The following is a 25,176-nucleotide window of genomic DNA, read 5'->3' as shown; positions in this document are numbered from 1 at the left end:
TGTGATCCTGTACTAGTTTCTTCTGGTTCTTGCTCTTCTGTCCTTAGGGTGTTCCTAGTCACGCTACCACTGCCAAGTTCCTTTTCCTGTATTTTTAGTTTTGTCTCCCGGCACGTTTGATGCATCATTGTGTCTGTTCTTAGTCTGTCTGGACTGCTGATGCCTATTTCTGACCTGTTAGTCTCATAGGATCTGACCACATGCTTGGCCTAACCTAATAATTCCCCCGCTATGTCCCTGCACCACACTTTGGTTTGGATACTCAGCTCTGGTTACCTCCAGCAATGACATTTAGCTATTCAATTGGATTACTCTGCTTACGACTTAAAGATATGAGAGTGAGTAAAGCTTAAAACTCATTATAGTCTGTTTAAGCTGGCCATACACTGATAGAGTTTGGCCAGTTCACCGGGAACAAACACATTTTGATTAAAATATGGCCATCCCGGTTTTGATGACATCAGTGTCTTTTGGACGATGCTGGTAGATGGCAGGCGGGCTAATTTTCTATCTCTCCTGATTTTCTTCTGGCTTTCTTTTTTCACTTCCTCTCTTGTCTTTTGTCACTCTTTCTTTTTTTCTTTTGATTCTCCTTAGGTTTTAACCCATTATTTTATCTCTGGGGATAGAATCCTTAAGATTTTTGGTCCTCAGTTTGTTTTATTTTGAAAAGATAAGTTTATGTTTAAGTAATTGAAGGATTCTACCAAACCTTTGAAATAATTAGATTTGATGGGGATTCCGAAAATATGTTTTCGGTTATCGGAGAGTTCCAGTAATAGTTATTGGAGGGAGGGAGGATTGGAGGTTTTGCTCAACCTCTTGGACACAGAGAGTTCCCTTTAGGGGTGTCGGAGAGGTTGATGCACTCCGGATATCTTATCCTTTAATTATTCTAAGTAATTTAATCTGGTACACTCAATTAGTTTTATACCTTATATAACTTATTGTGTGATAACGCTAGACCTAGGAATTCCTTGATATATGAAAATATTCTGTTTCTCTTTCAAGTTTAAAGTATTACTTTGAAATAGTCTTTTAATTTAGCTTATGTGAACTGCCTTACTTTCACCACATGGTGTAGAGCATATAGGATGGATAGATATAAGTGGCAGTTAATAAGACAGGATTGATTATTATGAATTGAAATGTATTTAAATTATTATATTTCTGCGTGCTATTGACTTATTTCTTGCTAATTTAATACAAATGTATGTATTTATTTTATTGAAAATAAACTTAAATTTAAATGAAAAAAAAAATATGGCCATCCCCTTTCAAAAGAAGTCAATCATTTGATCAACTTTTTGTCAAAAGGATATCCCTGAATTTTTTTTTCGATCCAGCACCAGCATCGCCCAGAGGCGATTCATTTCGCATGTGTTGCGCTATATAAGTTTCTCACTCACTCAGCACCAGTCGCTGATCAGTGTATTCTCACAGTGGTATGTGTCGCTGTCAGAATACAATGTCCCATGAGGTTTTTTTTTCCATCCACCTTGTTTTGTGAATGGAGAAATCTGTTAGCTTTTTGGGCGGACAAAACCTATTGGCTGAACAAAAAAAACTAAAGCCTTGTACACAGGGGCAGACTGACAACTCATGGGGCCCCCGAGCAATAGCAGATTGTCCCTGGTTTTACTGAGGCTGGCAACCCTGATGGGGCCCCCTAGTGGCATGGGGCCCTCTGGCAGTGCCCGAGTACTCGAATAGGCAGTCAGCCCCTGCTCGTACACACGTACGGGTTTCCTGGCTGACTTTTTACTGCCGGGAAACCCAAGGGGAAAGCCGAGAACCTGCTCGGGCAGTCTTTCCCCAGTACACACGAGAGGTTTTCTCGACAGGAAAACTGCGATGGAGCATACACACGGCTGGGATTCCTGGCCAAAGCTCCATCGCAGTTTCCCATAGGAAAACTGCCAAAAAACGCTGGGCAAAAGTCCGCCGGTTTTCCCGGTGGGAAAAAAGAGAACTGGTTCTCTTTTTTTTGTCCAGCGATTTTTGGGCAGTTTTCCCGTCGGAAAAACTGCTAAGAGCATACACACGGCTGGGATTCCCGGCCAAAAGCTCTCCTCGCAGTTTTCCAGTCGGGAAAACTGATCGTGTGTACGAGGCATAACAGTGTGTGGCCAGTTTTGTTGCTCTCAGTGGGTTCTAATTCTGGTGATGACTGCACTTTTCATTTCATTACAAGCATCAAAAGGACAGGAAATAAAAAAAAAATCTCCCCAAAGGGGTTACAAGCATTAATAAAAGAGAAGTTCCCCCACTCTATCTGAAGTGGAAAACAAATGTGTGATGTTAGGCTTTACATTCTTTAGCGCACACATATAACAGTGCATGCAAACAACATGTCCTCAAACCGTGGCTGCTAAGGCTCCTTGGACAAGGGACATATAGCTGCTGTCCATGCAATCCCAGATACTTACAACTACTCTACACTCCAAACTTCTGGTGCTTTATTTTAATTGAGTTGGAGTTGTCTATTTGCTTTGAGGGGGTTTCAGCATTAATGTCTGGGTCTGAACATTTATATGACTGTAATGGCGTTCATGTACCCTTAGGCTAGGTTCACACATGTCCGGCTGCGATTTTCAGTCCAAAGTCCTATGCGGTTTTGTTCACTGGCTCAGGTGCAATTCAGGTGCAAATTTTTACTTGAATTTGCACCTGAACTGGACCAAAAATCACACAGGACTCTTTTAAAAAATGGAGCCCCGGACATGTGTGGACCATTGAAAGCCAGTCCGGTTGACATGCTATGCGAACCAGATGCGGTTCAAAACACATCTGATTTGCATATATGTGAACCAAACCTAAACATAAGAAAAAAGACTAGAAAAAAAGACTAAGTTGTCCATCGAGTCTGCCCATTTTCTTTTTTTTTTTTTTAATCTATACATGTTTTTGTATTTGTTGGGGTGTTTTTTTTGTTTCTCTCAACTTTTTTGTCTGATTATAGGCCTATGTTTGTCCAAAGCATGTTAACTAATGGACAATCCTTTGTTTACTCTTGCACCAATGATGATTCTCCAATCTGAAGGAGAATTAGCACATTTAGCTGACATTCACGCTTTCATTGTTACCTACTTTTGTTACGTCAACTTGTTACACTACCTTTCACATTGTTTTCCCATTGTGACTTTTATTTATATATAGCTTAATGTTTAAAGGGGTTGTAAACCCTCCTCTTTTTTTCATAAAAATAACAAACATGCCTATACTTACCTGCTCTATGCAATTGTTTTGCACAGAGCAGCCCCGATCCTCTTCTTCTGGGGTGTCCTGCCGGCGCTCCAGGCCCCTCCTCTTCATCGGGTGCCCCCACAGAAAGCCATTTTCCATGGAGGCACCCGTGTGGGCTCGCTCCTGAATCCCGCTACTGAGCCAATTGACAGACAGTGGCACTCAGCCCCGCTCCCCACCCTATGTCACTGGATTTGATAGACAGCAGCGGGAGCCAATGGTTGCTGCTGCTATCAATCTGTCCAATGAGGAGAGAGACAGCGTCTGGAGCCACTGCGTTCGTATACATCACTGCATAGGACTGGGCTCAGGTAAGAAAAGGGGGGAGTCTGGGGGGCTGAAGCACAGAAGGTTTTTCACCTTAATGCATATTGCATTAAGGTGAAAAAAATTGAGGCTTTACAACCACTTTAACCACTTAAGGACCGCCTCCTGCACATATACGTCGGCAGAATGGCACGGCTGGGCACATCAACGTATATATACGTCCTGTACTTGTACCCAGCCGTGGGTCGCAGGCGCGCTCCCGCGACCCGGTCCGAAGCTCCGGGACCGCGGGTCCCGCGGACCCGATCGCCGCTCGAGTGTGGCGATCGGTCCCCGGAGCTGAAGAACGGGGAGAGCCGTGTGTAAACACGGCTTCCCCGTGCTTCACTGTGGCGGCGTATCGATCATGTCATCCCCTTTATAGGGGAGACACGATCGATGACATCACACCTACAGCCACACCCCCCTACAGTAGTAAACACACACAAAGTGAACCCTAACTCCTACAGCGCCCCCTGTGGTTAACACCCAAACTGCAACTGTCATTTTCACAATAAAGAATGCATTTTAAATGCATTTTTTGCTGTGAAAATGACAATGGTCCCAAAAATGTCGCAGTCACCAAAAAAATCGCTGATCGCCGCCATTAGTAATAAAAAAAATAAAAATGCAATAAAACTATTCCCTATTTTGTAAACGCTATAAATTTTGCGCAAACCAACCGATAAACGATTATTGCGATTTTTTTACCAAAAATAGGTAGAAGAATACGTATCGGCCTAAACTGAGGGGAACAAAAATGTATATATGTTTTTGGGGGATATTTATTATAGCAAAAAGTAAAAAATATTGCATTTTTTTCAAAATTGTCGCTCTATTTTTGTTTAAATCAAATACCACCAAAAGAAAGCTCTATTTGTGGGGAAAAAAGGACGCCAATTTTATTTGGGAGCCACGTCGCACGACCGCGCAATTGTCTGTTAAAGCGACGCAGTCCCGAACTGTAAAAACACCTTGGGTCTTTAGGCCTCATATTGGTCCGGGGCTTAAGTGGTTAAAGGAAAATTTCTAACAAATAAAAAATATACTATATTTCAGTTTCAGTATGTATTTTAATACTAATGAATGAGAGCCCAAAAGTGGATTACTATGATTTTTGTTTGACACAGGTCCCTCATGGCCCCAAAGTGATCTGTTGTTATGCGTTAACATACGCTCATTAATGTATGTTATAGCATGTGTTAGCATGCGTTGTATTCCCTATGAATGGACTGACAACCAACCTTTACGAATGAAAAAACATCCATGATCCTTTTTGCAAAATTCAGGGCAACTTAGTGCTTAGTATATGCGTTGTGGTGCTCTGTGGTGCATTGTGCTTTACTATTTACAATGAATAGAACCACAGCACATTGCATATAAAGAAGGCACAAAGGTGTGAGTAGACCCTCAGTACAAACAAATGGCAACCGCCCCAACCTATAATTGGTCTTTGCAGCAAGGAGCACATGGAAGAGCAACGCCTGTCAAAAAACAACAAGCAAAAATTCCTAGCTCACTTACCAGCCAGCTTGCAACAAACCTAATTAACCCTGGCTTACAGTTCATGAACAGACCCTATCCAACTAGTTTTCAGGCAATGGAATCAGGAGGGAGTTTACAAGAGGAATCCTACAGGAAGACTTCACCAATCTATTTAAGTTCATTTATAGGCCAGTTAGAAGACAGTCAACTCATGAAGCTGCAAAGCGATGTCACCCTAAGTTTATGCGATGCGTCTAAACAGAATAAGAAATATTTAATTTGGAAAGATATATGTATTTAAACAGATTTTTCAGCTTTTGGGATACAGTTGCTATACAAATAGGCCTAACAACAGTATCATAATTTGGAAGGCTTGTTGTATATGTAACCATTTCCAGATAACAACTAGACAAGTGGATAGCATTTAGGAAACTAGCATTTATTTAAGATGTGTCAGGGGTGTCTGGTATAGTTTCAAACATGTATTACATCACATACACAGTCTCAGCAAGGAATAGTACAAGACCAGTAAATAATGTGTCCCTGCTTATGAACTCATTCATCTGGCCTTTTTCCAGTTTATGGGAACTAAATTGGAATATATACTGTATGTGTGTATATATATATATATATATATATATATATATATATATATATAATGGCAAAATAAAGTTTTCTTCATCTTAATCTTGCTAAGAACAGGGGTAAAATATGGTTTATAAATATCTGAGATTATTACCATTCATATCTGTCAGAGAGCCAAGTGTTACAATATAGTGCTTCCCAAGAAGGTATGAGAGAGAGGCCATGCAATTGTCTTGTAAGAACTGGAGTAGGGTGCTTTTTAGCTACTTTTTAAAGTGAATGCTGCTATGTCTCTAATGTGATGCTGCTTAGTAGCCCATATTTTCGCTTTGGTGTGATTAAATTGCAGAAGCCACAAATCCTAATCTCTTTGGAAAACTGATCTTAGCTCTACAACCCAAGCCATGGTCACATTGCTTACCGTCCAACTTCCTAACTTAAGGCGTAGCTCTGCTCAAAAGACACTTCGTACCTGAGAGGCTGGGCGGTGGTCGCCTATCAGTTATTGATGTATTTGAAGCTGTTTGAAGGAGATACGGGTGCTAAATACAGTTGAGAGGGATTTTGGAACGAGATTGTCTCCACCTTTAGGAGGGTCTGTGGCAGAGACTTTAACCTAAAGTTCCGAGTGACACTCTGGCTGCTAGGCTGGAGAGAGATGCCTATCCAGGTGCACTGTACCCACTCTGGCTAGAGTGGTGAAGGACTGTTTCCGCGTCAGCTAAGCCTGAATCCACCATTTCCATTTCTTTTAACCCTTCACCTACTTCTACTTCTATTGTTTTTACCCGGCTGGGTAATAAAAGCAATGTGGACATTGACTTTATTACAGTTCTCATCCAGTACCCTAGACGGCGAGAAGACAGAGATATCGTGCCACCCAAATCAAAGCAGCAGCTCCTTCGGGGGTAGTGCTACACCAAGTTTTTTTGTTTAAACCCAGCGTGCACACTCCATATGCACATGGACTTGATCTAGGCTTGGTAATAGTCGGTGATGTATATTTGGACAATATACTGAAACCATCCAAGGTCAACTCCTTCAAAATGTATCTAAAATGTTCTATTAAATGGACGTTCATTTCAAATCACGTTCTCATCATTATGAAGTGAAGGAGAAGGCTATAGACATCATCCAAGTGCCCAATGCCACTCCTATCCTCTGTGATGACCACTTAGGAATTGTAGTGTTTTGTACTACACCTGATAATAAAATAGCCCTGTCAGTTGAGGACAGAGAATTCCTCAGTAACGAACATTGAATTCTTCATGCATAACTCCAATAGCTGGGTTGCAAGTTTACTTGTTTGTGCTGTAAGAGCCAAGTTTCCAAACAATCATGAGCAGATCTTTTCCAGATTTGCTTCACTGCAGTGAACACTAAAGAACAAACCTGAAATGAAAAACGGTTTTGTTGGCCTTATGAAGAAGATATTCAACAATGATCATGCTGAACCAGTGCCACTATTACAAGAACATGACGAGGGCTGATATCTCTTCTTCTTTGGAGTGTATCACCCACGTAACCTGAAACAAAACAGAGTAGCGTTCAACTCCAGAGCCAAGTATCAAGGTGTATCATTGACTCATTCTTTTTATTGTCTCTAACTTAACCAACAATATTGCAGGAGTACTTATGAGGTTCAGAAAAGAGCAGTTAGCCATTACAGCTGACATTGCTTTATGGTACGAGAAGACCATGGGCACTTCTTCAGGTTTCTGTGGCACTGTGACAAATGTAGTATTTGTAAAATAACTGCTTTTTGAGAGTTACCAGAATTTTATTTGTAAGCCTGCATGTAAATACGTATTAATTACTCCATACTCCCACACTTTGTGCGATGAAAGCTTTCAAATGAAAGAATCCTTTTGTTGTATGAAGCAATGGAGGCTGCTGCGCAGAGCGAATTAGCTTACTGTGTCATCGGGTGTTCATTGCCAGCCATTGTTTTATGTTCAGGAGCAAAATGTGCTGAAAAAGAACAGAAGGGATCTCCCTGCTGATTAATCAGCAGTATTCAACTGAAATAGAGCTCTACAGAAACACATACAGGGGCAGATCCACAAAAGGATCTGCCGGCGTAATTTAAAATTTCCCGCGTCGTATCTTTGTTTTGTATCCACAAAACAAGATACAACGGCATCTGGGATCGATCCGACAGGCAAACGTCTTAGTACGCCGTCGGATCTTAGATGCAATTTTTCGGCGGCCGCTAGGTGGCGTTTCCGTCGAAATCCGCGTTGAGTATGCAAATTAGCTATTTACGGCGATCCACGAACGTACGTCCGGCCGGGGCATTTTTTTACGTCGTTTTCGTTCGGCTTTTTCCGGCGTATAGTTAAAGCTGCTATATGGTGGCGTACTCAATGTTAAGTATGACCGTCGTTCCCGCGTACAATTTTGAATTTTTTACGTCGTTTGCGTAAGTCGTTCGTGAATAGGGATTTGCGTAGAATGACGTCACCGTCGTAAGCATTGGCTTGTTCCGGGTTAATTACGAGCATGCGCACTGGGATACCCCCACGAACGGCGCATGCGTAGTTAAAAAAAAATGTTGTTTACGTCAGGTCACGACGTATTAGCATAAAACACGCCCCCATTACATCCATTTGAATTCCGCGCCTTTACGCCGCCAGAGATACACTACGCCGCCGTAACTTACGGCGCAAATTCTTTGTGGATTAAAAAAAAAATAATAAGTTGCGGCGGCGTAGTGTATCTTAGATACGCTACGCCCGGCGGGAAGATGCGCCCAGGTACGAGGATCTACCCCACAGAGAATATGGTTCAATGTTTTATCTTACTTTTTGATTTTTTTATCTATCATATTGGCAAGCAAAAGTTGTGCCTGCTTTGTGACATTCAACATCTCCCAATTATGGGTAAATACTGTACTTTGACAAATTGTGAAATGGATATATATTGTGGGATTTATTTGTAAAGGGCAGTGTGTTAGGCAGGGGTCTACATGGTGGGTTGCCGTTAAGTTTGGGAGTATGGGCTGCCTAGGTGGGGAAGGGTTAACGCTGTGTCTGACGGTCTCCGGGGCTTTTTGGGTTCTGCCCTCCAACCTGTCCAGCCTATAAATCAGGGGGAAGATCGGGCTCAGGGAGCGAGCAGGACCGCATGGGAATAAAAAGGTCCAGTTCAGAAGAGAATGTAACCCCGTTTTCTTTTTTAACCACTTCCATACCGGGCACTTACGCCCCTTCCTGCCCAAGCCAATTTTCAGCTTTCAGCACTGTCGCACTTTGAATGACAATTGCGTGGTCGTGCTACACTGTACCCAAACAATTTTTTTATCATTTTGTTCCCACAAATAGAGCTTTCTTTTGGTGGTATTTGATCACCTCTGCGGTTTTTATTTTTTGCGCTATAAACAAAAGAAGAGTGACAATTTAAAAAAAAAAACACTATTTTTTACTTTTTTATTTAATAAATATCACAATTTTTTTAAAAAAAACTTTTTTTTCCCTCAGTTTAGGCCGATACGTATTCTTCTACATATTTTTGGTAAAAAAAATCGCAATGATCATATATTGATATATTGAGCGCAAAAGTTATAGCGTTTACAAAATAGCTGATAGATTTATGGCATTTTTATTTTATAAATTTTTTTACTAGTATTGGCGGCGATTTGCGATTTTTTTACTGTCACCGTGACATTGCGGCGAACACATCGGACACTTTTGACACGTTTTTGGCGCCATTCACATTTATACAGCGATTAATGCGATAAAAATGCACTAATTACTGTATAAATGTGACTGGCATTCAAGGGGTTAACACTAGGGGGTGAGGGAGGGGTTAATATGTATACCTGTATTGTGTTCTAACTGTGGGGGAAGGGGGGTGACTGGGGGAGGTGACCGATCTATGTCCCTATGTACAAGGGACACAGATCGGTCTCCTCTCTCCCCTGACAGGACGTGGAGCTCTGTGTTTACACACAGAGCTCCACGTCCCTGCTCTGTCGTTACCGATCGCAGGTACCTGGCGGACATCGCGACCGCCAGGCACGCGCATCGGCATCTCGGGGACGCGCCGGGCGCGCGCTCGCGCGCCCCCCAGTGGCCGCAGGAATACAGGACGTCATATGACGTCCTGTTGAATATTCAGAGTCACCGTGGAGCCGTCATTTGACGATGGCCCGGTACTCTACTGGTTAATAGGTTTTTATTTTATTCTTTCACATGTCTACATCCGTCAATATTATTATATTTCTTTATTAAATCTTTTCCCATTTCATCAATACAACCACATCAACAGAAAAAGTGTCATTATACATTACATTCCACCTTGAAAAAGAAAAAAAACAACAGATAACAAAAAGGAAACAAAACAATAAAAGACAAACTACCCCGTAACCCCGTTTTCTGATCACCATACAGTATGTATTCATTATCTTACTGTTGCTTGAAATTGGCATCCATTACTGGCAGGAACTGTAGTATAATACGCCCACTTCCTGTCCAGCAGACATATTTTTTAACCGCTTAAGCCCCAGACCATTTGTCTGGTTAAAGACCGGGCCACTTTTTGTGATTCGGCACTACATCACTTTAACTGACCATTGCGCAGTCATGCAACATGGCTCCCAAACAAAATTAATGTCCTTTTTTCCCCACAAATAGAGCTTTCTTTTGGTGGTATTTGATCACCTCTGCAGTTTTTATTTTTTGCGCTATAAACAAAAATAGAGCGACAATTTTGAAAATAATGCAATATTTTTTACTTTTTGCTATAATAAATATCCCCAAAAAATATATATAAAAAAAAATGTTTCCTCATTTTAGGCCGATACGTATTCTTCTACATATTTTTGGCAAAAAAAATCGCAATAAGAGTTTATTGATCGGTTTGCGCAAAAGTTATAACGTCTACAAAATAGGGGAAAGTTTTATGGCATTTTTATTAATATTTTTTTTTTACTAGCAATGGCAGCGATCATGACTGCGACATTATGGCGGACACATCGGACACTTTTGACACATTTTTGGGACCATTGTCATTTTTACAGCGATCAGTGCTATAAAAATGCACTGGTTACTGTGAAAATGACACTGGCAGTGAAGGGGTTAACCACTAGGTGGCACTGTAGGGGTTAAGTGTGCCCTATGGAGTGCTTCTTACTGTAAGGTGGATGGGCTGTGTTTGACAAGACAGTGATCACCACTTCCGATTACAGGAAGCGGTGATCACTGTCATTGTCACTAGGCAGAGCGGGGAGATGCTTGTTTACATCAGCATCTCCCGGTTCTTCCTCACCGTGAGACGATCGCGGGTATCCCTACGGCGATCGAGTCCGCGTGACCCACTGTCGGGCTCACGGAGCTCGCGGCGGGCTTGTGCGCGCTCCGTCCCCGATGCGCGCGCGCCGCCACTGGCGCACATGTGTCCACAATGCCACTTCCTTAAAGGGGATGTACAGGTACGTTCTTTTGCCCAGGAGTGCCATGCTGTCGACGTATAAGTGTGTGCGGCGGTCGGCAAGCAGTTATTACCTCCTGCCGTGAAGAAGCATGGGAATAGCTCCACTATTTCTTAAAATTGGACTTCTAAGCATAAGTCTGTAAGTACTAAGTAGGCTGTCATTAGTATTCAATTAAGTAGTATGTGTTCTTCTAATTCAACTGCATTTTTAATGTGTGTTTGGTAGTAGTTTCTGCCAGGGAGTTCCTTTAGCTAGGCCTAATTTATGTTAGCTATTGCTTTACACTAATGTAACATGCTTGATACTAACTGCATTTGTGATGGAATGTTTAACCACTTAAGCCCCGGACCATATTGCTGGTCAAAGACCAGAGCACTTTTTGCGATTCAGCACTGCGTCGCTTTAACTGACAATTGCGCGGTCGTGCTACGTGGCTCCCAAACATAATTGGTGTCCTTTTTTTCCCTCAAATAGTGCTTTCTTTTGGTGGTATTTGATCACCTCTGCGGTTTTTAGTTTTTGCGATATAAACAAAAATAGAGCGACAATTTTGAAAAAAAATAATATTTTTTACTTTTTACCATAATAAATATCCCCCAAAAATATATAAAAAAACATTTTTTTTCCTCAGTTTAGGCCGATACGTATTCTTCTACATATTTTTCATAAAAAAAATCGCAATAAGTGTTTATTGATTAGTGAAAAAGGGAAGAGGTACGGCGCAAAAAACTATTAGGCCCCATACACACGATAGAATCCATCCGCTGAAAAATCCCAGCGAATGGGTTTCAGCGGATAGATCCTATGGTGTGTACACTCCAGCGGATCTGTTTCCGCGGATATTTTTCCCCTGGGATGGATTCCAGCAGATCAAATATTTGCTGACATGCTATCAAATCTATCCGCTGGAATCCATCCCAACGGATGGATCCGCTGGTCTGTATAGACTCACCGGATCCATCCGTCCGAAGGGATCCCCCGCATGCGTCGTAATGATTCGATGCATGCGTGGAATTCCTTATATGACAGCGTCACGCACGTCGCCGCGTCATAATCGCGGCGACGGCGCGACACGTCATCGCCAGAGGATTTCGGCGCAGATTTCAATGCGATGGTGTGTACACTCCATCGCATGGAAATCCGCTGAAATCCTCGAGAGGATTTATCCGCGGAAACGGTCCGCTGGACCGTATTCGCGGATAAATCCTCTCGTGTGTATGGGGCCTTAGTGACTGATAACAATACCTATGAATGAACCAGGTAAATACAAAGCTCCAACAATGTGAGAATTACATGTGAGTTGAAATCCCAATAGTGCAAAGTCCATATGAAGTGATGACGTAGAGAAATATTAATGATAATAAATGGGTGAAATCAATACACTTGTGGTAAAAAATAAAAATAACCAAAAAATAAAGGACGAATGACATTTTTTTAAAACTACTGATGTAATGTTATATTTATGGGTGGAACTCCACTTTAATATACCTGTATATTACCAATCAAGAGCTATGATCCCAGTTGTAAAACTTGTTCATGAGGACTAGGATAGGCCAAGGTAGGTGAAGGGGTTGGGGGAGGATAAAAGGGGAAGCAGATCAAGCATAAAAGTAATAAAGAGACACAATAAAAGAAATAACAAAACAAAAACAACAGGGGGGGGAGGGGGACTATAACTAAGAAAAAAGATTGATAATTCCAGAAATATTCCCTGGATCTGAGCAAGTCTGCCCCAATCTTTAACAAAGCAAAGCTAAATCAGTTCCTCGACTATAAGGATGTATGGGGCCCTGAGGTCGATGGCTGCGGGGTCTGTGGGCAACTGGAGGGGTAATGTATGCAAGTGGCTCAAATCCCATAGAACTTTTCATGTCGGCCCTTACATGTTGCCACCCATTCCTCTGCAGCCATAATATTGTTTACCAAGTGGATCCAATCAACCAGGAACAAGGGCTGTTTTCCAATGAACAGGGATCAAAGGCCTGGCTGCATTCAGAAGATGAGGTAAAACCGACTTGTGGTATGGCTGAGAGGAATACATGGCATGTGGAGCAAAAACTCCAAGGGAGAGTCAGGTATCTCAACATCTAGGATCACTTCGATCTGGGCCCTGATATCTTGCCAATACGATTGGAGCCTTGGGCACTCCCACCAAATATGTAGGTAAGTGCCCCTCAGCCTGCAACCTCTCCAGCAGGCATCAGAGATTGTTGGAAAAATCCTAGCCAAGGTAGCAGGTACTCTATACCAATGGGTCAACAGCTTAAAGCAATTTTCCTGCATCTTTGTGTCCACAGAACTCGCATGGGTAAGGCGATACAGATGGTCCAACTTAACCTCCGTAAATGTATGCTGCAAGTCTCTCTCCCATTCCCGTATATAGGCCGGCTTACCCCTAGACTCTGCTGATTGCAGCATCTCATATAGGACTGAGATAGAGTGTGGAATGGGGGCAGCCGACATACATAGCTTCTCAAATGAAGTCAGGCAGGAAGGGGGTCTAATGGCCAGATACATTTTAGCAACAGGCTGTTGAGGGCTAAGAAGAAGGACCTGGGCAATAATATAGGTAGAAAAGAATACACGGCAACACATACATTTTTAATATATTGACTCGGACCATCCAGGAGAAAGTGTCAGGGTCCCATTTTAGCAAGTCTGATCGGATGATAGAAAGCAAGGGGACTTAGTTACTAGTGTATAATTGGGAGAATTGGGCTGGGAGATGAATTCCTAGAGATTTCAGGGAAGAGCGACACCAAGTAAAGGAAAAGGAGGCTTGTAACCGTGTACGTATTTCAAGGGGGGTGGTAGGGGGGAGGATCTCCGCCTTGCTATAGTTAATTTTAAAAGTTAATAGAATCTCAGTAGCTCAGCCATAATATTAGGAAGGGAAATGAGCGTATCTGCCACATAAAATTGGACATCATCAGCGTATGCCGACAGTTTGTGTTCCGTAGTACCCACACTAAGTCCCCTAATGTTAGAATTCAAGGGAATCATATTCAACAATGGCTGGAGGGTAAGACCAAATACAGTCGTATGCAAAAGTTTAGGAACCCCTGACAATTTCCATGATTATCATTTACAAATATTTGGGTTTTTGGATCAGCAATTTCATTTTGATCTATCAAATAACTGAAGGACACAGTAATATTTCAGTAGTGAAATGAGGTTTATTGGATTAACAGAAAATGTGCAATATGCATCAAAACAAAATTAGACAGGTGCATAAATTTGGCCGCCCCAACAGAAAAATCACATCAATATTTAGTAGAGCAGAAATAACAGCCTCTAGACGCTTACTATAGCCTGTAACGAGTGTCAGGATTCTGGATGAATGTATTTTGGACCATTCCTCCTTACAAAACATCTCCAGTTCAGTTAGGTTTGATGGTTGCCGAGCATGGACAGCCCGCTTCAAATCACACCACAGATGTTCAATGATATTCAGGTCTGGGGACTGGGATGGCCATTCCAGAACATTGTACTTGTTCCTCTGCATAAATGCCTGAGTAGATTTTGAGCAGTGTTTTGGGTCATTGTCTTGTTGAAATATCCAGCCCCGGCGTAACTTCAACTTTGTGACTGATTCCTCAACATTATTCTCAAGAATCTGCTGATATTGAGTGGAATCCATGCAACCCTCAACTTTTAACCAGATTCCCAGTACCGGCACTGGCCACACAGCCCCACAGCATGATGGAACCTCCAACAAATTTTACTGTGCCTGTGGTCTTCCATTTCCTCACTATGTTCCTCACAGTGGACACTGACCCCTTATATCTCTGTGATAAAATGTTGTAGCCTTCCCCTAAACCATAATGTAGAACAATCTTTGTTTTCAGGTAATTTGAGTTGTTTTGAGGCCCCCATGTTGCCACTCTTCAGAGGAGAGTCAAAGAGAACAACAACTTGCAATTGGCCACCTTACATATCTTTTCTCATGATTGGATGAACCTTTTTATGAAGTTCAAGGCTTAATGAGCTCACCAAACCAATTTTGTGTTCCAATTAATCAGTGCTAAGTAGTTACAGGTATTCAAATCAACAAAATGACAAGGGTGCCCACATTTCTTTACCTGATTAATTTCATTTTGATGCATATTGCGCATTTTCTGTTAATCCAATAAACCTCATTTCACTACTGAAATATTACTGTGACCTTCAGTTATTTGATAGATCAAAATGAAATTGCTGATCCAAACACCCAAATATTTATAAATGATAATCTTGGAAATTGTCAGGGGTTCCTTAAACTTTTGCATACAACTGTAAGACTGGGCACAGGGGACACCCCTGCCTCGTCCCATTCCAAATAGGTAAGGAGCCAGAGAGAGTTCCATTCACCTTGACCCCAGCTTCTGGAAAGCTGTATAAGGCCCCTATCCATTTAAGCATTTTGTGACCGAGACCCAGCCTAGCCAGGACAGCTCGTAGGTATGTCCTGTCCACCCTATCAAGTGCCTTCTCATCATCAGTAGATAATAGATGACAGGGTGTACTGGCATCCTGTGAATTCACCAAATGGAGCAGCTGGATTTCCCTGCTGGAATTGTCTCTAGCCTCCCTCCCTGCTATGAAGCCTGTTTGGTCAGGATGTAGTACAGTTGGCAAGATGGGTTTCAATCGATTTGCCAAGACCCGTGGCAGTATCTTGATGTTGGTGTTCAGTAACAAAATCGGTCTATAACTACTTGGGACAGTAAGGTCATTTCCTTCCTTAGGGAGGATCGTTATGTGAGCCAACTTTAGGAATGGTCTAATAAAGAGTGTTTCATCACATTCCTTACTCATTGAGGCCCCATTAACATCAGAGCACGGTGCTGGAAACCTGCCTTCCATGCACAATTTCCATACCACGTTCATAACGCACAACAATTGCGATCTGCAACAAGTGTGTCAATACAATGCTAACAACACCCCATATGCAAATCATAAATCACAAATGCAGTGTGTATGCCTACACCAAATTGCATGGTACAGAAGTACCATGCAATCCAGTTACAGTGCATTTTTTATGCACTACTTTTGGTGTGGTGCAGTGCGATTTCAGCCCATTCATTTGACGGAAACACAATTCCTTTGCAGTTCCTAGTGTGCACCAGACCAGAATAAAGTTGACAAGCACATCAACGTATGAAGCTAAAAATAAAAAAATAAAATCTTTAGACAAAAGACTTGAGATCGGGCTCAGGTATGTATTTTTGGTGGAGGAATCGGCTGGGGGGGAGCTGCATGCAAACATTTTTTCACCTTACTGCATAGAATGGTACACACGTACTAAAATTCAGCTGGTTCTAATGACTGGCTTTTGTGAGTCATGCTGGAAATCCAGCATTTGATCAGTGCTTGTAGCCAATGGCTGCAAGCACTGATCTGTGTATTCTGGAGATGACGGGGGAAGTTACCCTTTCAGAATACAATAACTCAGCAGGAGAGATCCTTGCATCAACCATCAACTGTACATATTCACCCTGCTCTAGAGAGATAAGGCAGGGAGAGGACCCTCCATTTTCTAAATCACTACCCAACAGTTTTATGACCACTCTCACCTTTGTGACTCTTCCCCTTTTCCGGTCTATAGCCTTCTCCCTGCCCCTTTTCAGTAACTATCTAAGTTTACTTACCATTGCTTGGTATGTTTGTGTATCGCCTGTGTACTTTCGTACAGGTGCTATATTTAAAGTTAGTGGGGGAATGAGAGAGTTATGTTGCTCTCATTCTTTAATTTGTCAAATTTGGCTATCACCAAATCTGGATTGTCCTGTGGGTCAGTCTGTGCTCCAGAGATGCAGTCTCATCTCTGGGCGGCAGGTGGCACCAGAGGGGTCCAGGCGGAGCCGCTTCTTCCCAGCAGCCAATTGGAGGCATTTTTCCCTCGCGGGGCATGCTGGGAGGGGGTATTTCTGTGGCGGAGGTTGTTGTTCGGGGTTCTTAGCGGGTTCCTGGTTCCAGGTGCGGCACCAACCTTTAGGGTGTGCGCACATCATGGGCCCCACCACTATGGCCTACCAGGCAGGGGTCGCGTGCTACGCGGAGTTGCTGACTCTGGGCTCTCATAGCCCGGAGCAACTGATGCTGCCAGGGGACCCCAGTGATTTACTGGGTTCCCATACCTATTGAGAAGATCCCAAGCTGGGTGCTGTTCGGTGGGGGATCAGTCTGAGGAGAACCCGGAGGCAGGTGATCCAGCAGGACTTGAACGAACCATCAGGGATCTGGGTGACCGGACACTGACAGGTCACAATTCAAACTGTCAGTCGGTGACCCCAAAAGACATACTGGGAGGATTCGCTCTATCGTTCTAACTCTCAAGTACTAGGCCTGTGACAGAGACCCCCACCTTAACATCTCAATTCAATTAGAGCCAAGTTGGTGGCAGAGACTTGTTCCTCCCAGAAGTTCTAAGTGACGCTCTGGCTGCCAGGCCTGTGAGAGAGGTCTGTCCAGGGGCACTTCACCCACTCCAGCTGGAGTGGCGACATAGACGAATACAATTGCTAAAGGGCAGGACTGCCTTTACTATCCATAGCGGTATGGACATTCTGTTACTGCTCTCAACACCACCATCACCCCTAGACACAGTATAGAGGTAACTTAAAAACGCTGATCCCAAATCTAACCAGCGGCTCCTCCGGAGGTAGCGCTACATTTGTTTTGGAGTTTTTTCTTCTAGAGATTGTCTTATTAAGACCCCTTTCACACTTCCCACTAAAACGCTGGTCATTTTTGAGGTGCTTTAGCTGCGTTTTAGTGGCGCTTTTGCAGCTCTTTTCGGGTGCCAGCGGGGAAAAAAGTCCCATTTGCAGCGATTTTAAGGCACCATTCTTTTCAATGGGCAAGGGCGTTTTGACCCCAACCCGTCACTTGGCTTATATTTTCGAAAACCCCTTTCTCTGTCTTTTGCTAATTATTATAGTATGTATTTGTTTTTTTTGGAGTCTTGTTTATTGATACAAAAGCACACTGTCCGTCCTGTGCAGCTCAGAAGGTTTCTCTGATGAACTAGTGTCATTTTTAAAAATCTATTTTAAATGATAAGGTGAAATCATGTCATCCCTTGGTGACATCGCACATCAGGCTCTGACCTTTTACTACATCCTGTGTCAATACACTAACATGACATAATAGAACAAACACCTCATTTATGACCCTTAATGTTCTCTAAACAAAACACATTACCAGTCAACATTCATATAATTCCTAGAGGTTTATATTTCAAAGATAGTAAAGAGTGTTTCATGATATTCTTTACTCTTTGAGGCCCCATTCACATCAGAACGCGGTGCTGAAAACCTGCATTCCATTCATAATTCACATACCGCATTCATACCGCACTGCAGCTGCATGCTAACAACACCCCAAATTCAGATCACAAATGCAGTGTGTTTGCCTACACCAAATCGCATGGTACAAAAGTACCATGCAATCCAGTTTCAGTGCATTTTTTAAAGTAGTGTATGCACTACTTTTGGTGTGGTGGCTGGTGCAGTGCGATTTCAGCCCATTCATTTGATGGAAACGCAGTTCCGAGATCGGGTTCAGGTATGTATTTGGGGTGGGGGTGAGATTCGGCTGGGGAGAAGCTGGGTGCTTAAGTTTTCTTTACCTTAATGCATAGAATGGTATACACTTACTAAAATTCAAATTCAATTCAATTTTTCCTCTCCTAGAGATTGTCTTATTAAGACCCCCTTTCACACTGAAGCGCTGCTAAAACAGCGTTTAAGCGCTGGTTGTTTTTGCAGTGTTTTAGCTGTGCTTTTGTGGCTCTTTTCAGGCGCAATCGGGGGAAAAAGTCAATTTTCACCTTGAGAGTGCCGTTCACAAAATGACACGAGGAGAGTGCCAGGGAGTTGGTAGAGTTGGGCATAATATTCCCTAAAAAATTTGTGTAATTTTTAAAAATCTATTTTAAATGATAAGGTGAAATCATGTCATCCTTTGGTGACATTGCACGTCAGGCTCTGACCTTTTGCCACATCTTGTGTCAATACACTAAAATGATATAGAACAAACACCTAATTTATGCCACTTAATGTTCTCTAAACAAAACACATTACCCGTTAACATTCATATAATTCCTAGAGGTTTATTTTTTCAAAGCTAATAAAGAGTGTTTCATCACATTCCTTACTCATTGAGGCCCCATTAACATCAGAGCGCGGTGCTGCAAACCTGCCTTCCATGCACAATTTCCATACCACGTTCATAACGCACAACAATTGTGATCTGCAACAAGTGTGTCAATGCAATGCTAACAACACCCCATATGCAAATCATAAATCACAAATGCAGTGTGTTTGCCTACACCAAATCGCATGGTGCAGAAGTACCATGCAATCCAGTTACAGTGCATTTTTTATGCACTACTTTTGGTGTGGTGCAGTGCGATTTCAGCCCATTCATTTGACGGAAACACAATTCCTTTGCCGTTCCTAATGTGCACCAGACCAGAATAAGGTTGACATGCACATCAACGCATGCAGCTAAAAATAAAACAATAAAATCTTTAGACAAAAGACTTGAGATCGGACTCAGGTATGTATTTTTGGTGGGGAATCGGCTGAGGAGGAGCTGCATGCAAACTTTTTTACCCTACTGCATAGAATGGTACACACGTACTAAAATTCAGCTGGTTCTAATGACTGGCTTCTGTCAGTCATGCTGGAAATCCAGCATTTGATCGGTGCTTGTAGCCAATGGCTGCAAGCACTGATCTGTGTATTCTGGAGATGACGGGGGAAGTCACCCTTTCAGAATACAATAACTCAGCAGGAGAGATCCTTGCATCAACCATCAACTGTACATATTCACCCTGCTCTAGAGAGATAAGGCAGGGAGAGGACCCTCCATTTTCTAAATCACTACCCAACAGTTTTATGACCACTCTCACCTCTGTGACTCTTCCCCTTTTCCAGTCTATAGCCTTCTCCCTGCTTTTTCTTAGTAACTATCCAAGTTTACTTACCATTGCTATGTATGTTTTTTTTTTCTCTCCTAGAGATTGTCTTATTAAGACCCCCTTTCACACTGAAGCACTGCTAAAACAGCGTTAAAGCGCCGGTTGTTTTTGCAGTGTTTTAGCTGCGCTTTTGCGGCTCTTTTCAGGCGCAATCGGGGGAAAAGGTAAATTTTGAGGCGCTTTTAAAGCACTTTAAGGCGCTTTGGAAGCGCTACCCATTTATTTCAAGGATGCTGCTTGCAGGACTTTTCCTAACGTCGCGCAAGCGCACCGCCCGAGTGTGAAAGCACTAATTGAACAGAATGGGAGGCAGTTTTCAGGCGCTTTTCAGGTGCTATTTCTAAAACACCTGAAAACTGCCTCAGTTTGAAAGGGGTCTTTCATTTTCTATTGTGTATTAGTACACCCCGAAAGCTTGTCCTGAAAATATGGACGTTAGGGCAAATAAAAAAATATCACAGACAGTATCAATTATTTCTGCTGCAATCACAACAACAGGAAAGCTAAGCAATAATACCCATTATACCTGCCTAAAAAGAGGCTTTCCTTTGCTGTCCTGAGTTGCTATTTAAAGCACATATCTACCAAGACAAACATGTAGGCAGTGATTGCTGACCTACTTTTAAACATCAGCCGCTTGCCCGTCTCTTGCATATGAAGCCATGCATAGAACTGTAGCTCTTTTTTGGGGATTTACGAGAATGGTCCTCCCAAACAAGATTTTACGCTAAAACTGTAGGTAAATAAGAGAACTAGAACCTTTGCTAAGTGGAAGAGTGGGATTTATAATAAAGTTGTCAGTTTCTCAACCCAAGACAGGGCCTCTGTAAAAAAAGGGGATCTCTTCTTGGGAAATTAAGCAGTAATCTAATCAAAGTGATTTGAAGCAGAGGAACTAGAACCAGAATATAACATTAACCATAAGTATACAGGGCCGCCATCAGGGGGGTACAGGCAGTACACCTGTAAGGGGCCAGGAGGTCCACAGGGCCCCAGATGGCAACCCCCCTTTTTTTTATATATATAAAATATTATTATTATTATTATTATTATTATTATTATTAAAGGGCCCAGAGGTCCCAAGGGCCCCGGATGGCAACCCCCCTTGTTGTATAAAAAAAATGTAATATATTTTTCTTTCTTTCTTTATATATATATATATATATATATATATATATATATATATATATATATATATATATATATTATTATTTTTTTAAAGAGCTCAGAGTTCCCCAGGGCCCCATGTGGCAAATCCCCTTTTTTTAATTTTTTTTATAAATGTTTATTTATTTATTTTTGTTTATATATTTTTTTATTTTTTCCAGGGCCCTGGATGGCAACCCCCTATTTTTTTATTTTTTATAAATGTTTATTTATTTTTTTTTAATATATTTTATTTTATTTTTATTAAAGGGCCCATAGGTTTCTTTTTTTTTCTTTTCTTTTTTTATTAAAGGGCCCAGAGGTCCCGGATGGCAACCCCCCTTTTTTTGTAATTTCTTTTTATAAAAAAAAAAAAAAAAATTTGTGTGTGTGTGTGTATATATATATATATATATATATATATATATATATATATATATATTTATTTATTTATTTATTATTATTAAAGGGCCCATAGGTCCCCAGGGCCCCAGATGGCAACCCCCCTTTTTAAAAAAAACAAATATATATTTTTTATTTATTTTTTTCTTTTTATTAAAGGGCCCAGAGGTCCCCCCCCTTTTTTTATATATATATTTCTCTTTATTTCTTCCTTTTTTTGTAAAGCCCCCCCGCTTCTCAAATCGCGGCAGCCTCCCCCTGCTTCTCAATTTCAGGCCGCAGCACCCCCCCCGGTTCTCTGCTCCAGGAGGGCCCATGCCTGAAGCTGTGTAAGGGGCCCCATAATTCCTGATGGTGGCCCTGTAAGTATATGAAGTAAAGGCACGCCAGTATAGAAGTAATACACATTTTATATTAGAAAAGATTAAAGTGGATGTAAACCCTAACATATCTGTGAATTGAACAGCCTCAGATGATACACAAAGATGAAACAAATCCTCCTACATAGGTTTTACTTGTTTACCTGGTGTAATGCATTTCCCACACGCCTTCAAAGGTGTTAAAATCTTTCTTCATCTGTCAGCAACACAGAGGGGGTGGTGGAGAGACTGCAGTTACTGTGTGTGAGAGCTGATTGAAGGAGAGGAACACATCCCCTTCACACAGCATAAGAACTGTGTTGTGAATAGACAAGCTCCATTCTGAGCTCCCTTTCCTGACACAAATGTATCTTGTGTGTCAGGAAAATATCTTAGAAGTGGCTCATGCTAATAACAGAGGAACAAGGCACCAGAGGAAAACGACACTCAGAGCTTTGGAGAGAGATAAGTAAACACTGTAGATATATGTGCTTTGCTCAGATTCCATGACTGAGATTTACAACCACTATAATAATAGTACTTACATCCAATGTACAAGCAGGTATTATCAGCAAAGAGTCCTGGTGGATTTGTGCGCTTATACCCAGGTATAAACAATTATTAATAAAGATACCTCCAGATGGCCGTTGCAGCAAAATTCAGTTATGGGTCCCTGAGTATAATTGCAACGCACCTTTGTGTAGGAGACCTGAAGAAATGATTAGCGGCAGAAACCATCATGTGGCACTGGAACTTTAAAGGGGTTGTAAACCCTTGTGGTTTTTAAACTTAATGCATTCAGTGCATTAAGGTGAAAAACCTTCTAAGACCCCCCCCCCCCCCTTTTACTCACCTGAGCCCAGTCTTTCCAGCGCTGAGAACGAGCACACCAGCTCCAGCCGGTGTCTTGGGCCCTAATTGGATTGATTGATAGCAGCACAGCCATTGGTTCCCACTGCTGTCAATTAAATACAATGATGCAGGAGCCTGGGGCGGGGCTGAGTCCTGCTGTCTGTCAATAGACGCAGCAGCAGGACAGGGGAGCGCACCCGCATAATTGCCCCAAGGGAGAGCGCTTCTCCAACGGAGAAGAGGAGGAGCCAGGAGCGCCACTGAGGGGCCCCAGAAGAGGAGGTAAGTATGACATGTTTGTTATTTAAAAAAAACAAAGGTTTAGTTATCCTTTAAGTCAGCCTATCTACTCTTCACTTTTGTCCTTCCTTAGTAGTTACTAATCTGAACTTTAACTACCACAAGTGGCTGCCAAATGCCTAACCTGGCTCTAGTCTATGTTGGTTATTGAGCCCTGAGATACAATTAGCTATAGAATCCTAGACCAGAAGGGACAGGGTTAACTAAAATAACAGGAGCTGCATATTATCTCTAGTGCAATAAACAGGCTCACCTACTAATATATTTGGAAGGTAACTGTAACCGTCACCACCGTTTACGATACCCCCATTCCATCGCCCACGTCAGCTTATCTGACACTCCACAATCCGACAGACACGATCCATTCCATTCCCCAGAATAACCGAGACTCACACAGCTCTGGTACTGGTTTCAAAATGTATGAACGAATCTTTAATGGTTAGCTCTCTTATATACAGTTTTAGAACCCAAGTGAACAATGAATCAACTCCACCCACACGGCACTTCAATACGCACTCTCTCAGCCAATGACATTCAGTTGAGTTGATTAATTAGTTATCCCCCAGACGTCCCGTCTGCGCATTTAGAGGGGTTAATTACTACAGCTTGACAAGTTCCCCTCACCTGTTATTCCTATCACATAGTATCATCAATAAACTTTTCACACAAACACATTCCTTTACTAAACATAATTGACATGCTAATTCCCTACCCCTGAAAGAAGACATCTGACCTTTAGACTGCTAACTCACAACACATATCTATCATCAATAGCATATTCACACAAACAGTGTTATTAGCAGGGCTGTGGAGTCGGTAGATAAATGTTCCGACTCCGACTCCTCAGTTTTATGTACTTCTGACTCCGACTCCCCGACTCCGACTCCTCTGTATTAATATGCAAATGTATTTTATACATTCCTTGAGGGAAAGAAACGCAACCTACCACAGGACTACTGGCTGGGAAGCCAACAGTCTACTGTATTGCACAGTTTAAGCAAAAGACAAACACAATGAAAACAATGTTTTATTAATTTTTTTTTATTAATCAATCAAGTGGCTGGATAGTAGCAGCAGGCATAAACATCAGGAACAGGATCTTTACCAGTTCAAAAATACAAACCACATTATTTGGTTGTTTTAGAACAAAAACAAAGCTTATCTATAATGAACCAAAAACAAAATCTGTAAAACCTAGAAATGGTTTATATTAATCTTGAAATGTAGTTATAGGCTTAGCAAATGCAAATCAATTCAATGTAGAGTTCTAAGGAAGAGAATTGCCTCTGCCAGATCCTCTTTCATAGAGGCTCTTAAGTCAGACTTTATTATTTTTAGGGCTGAAAATAATCTTTCGACACTGACTTGGGTGGGTGGCATTGCAGTAACTATTCTGGCCACATCACTAACGATCTCTGGATAAACAAGGATGGCTTCTTCAACAGTAAGTTTTGATGAGCGATCATACTTTTCAACTTCTTTTAGTGCTTTATAAAACTCCTGTTGGAATTTTTTTATTTGGACACTTACTGGTTCTCTAACATGCGTTCCCTGTAAAAGCAGAACACAACACTATGGAAAGTATAAGTATTGCAGCTCCTAATTGTGCGTTGCGTGCCATATAGTGAAGCACATGAAAAGCATGCTTCTTCATGGTCTCTTAACGTGTTCGTTTTGCGGTTACGTGAGGCACTGCATGCATTGGTCTTTATTCTTACAGTAGAGAAGTCATTAATTATAACTTTTTGTGAATTGGGACATTTAAACTTGCTTTTTTTTTTATTCCAATCTAAATTTAGTAGGAGTCGGAGTCGGTGCATTGTTTTCCGACTCCGACTCCGACTCCAGGTACCCAAAATTTCCCCCGACTCCTCGACTCCGACTCCGACTCCACAGCCCTGGTTATTAGCATACATAATGAAAGGTCTTGGAGCAGACCCAATTAACACCTCAAAGGCATGTGTCCCCCCATTGAATGAAAACACTCCATTTGGAGTCAGACTTTAACAACTTGTAATATCTCAATGTATCGCTACCCCCGCAGAAGCCGCTGATTTGTTGTTGGGATTGGCATATTGAGTTACCTTAATGTG

The sequence above is a fragment of the Rana temporaria genome, chromosome 3 (assembly GCF_905171775.1).
Source record: "Rana temporaria chromosome 3, aRanTem1.1, whole genome shotgun sequence".
Lineage (NCBI taxonomy): Eukaryota > Metazoa > Chordata > Amphibia > Anura > Ranidae > Rana > Rana temporaria.
The sequence above is the reverse complement of the archived record's forward strand: the minus strand, read 5'-3'. Positions refer to the sequence as shown.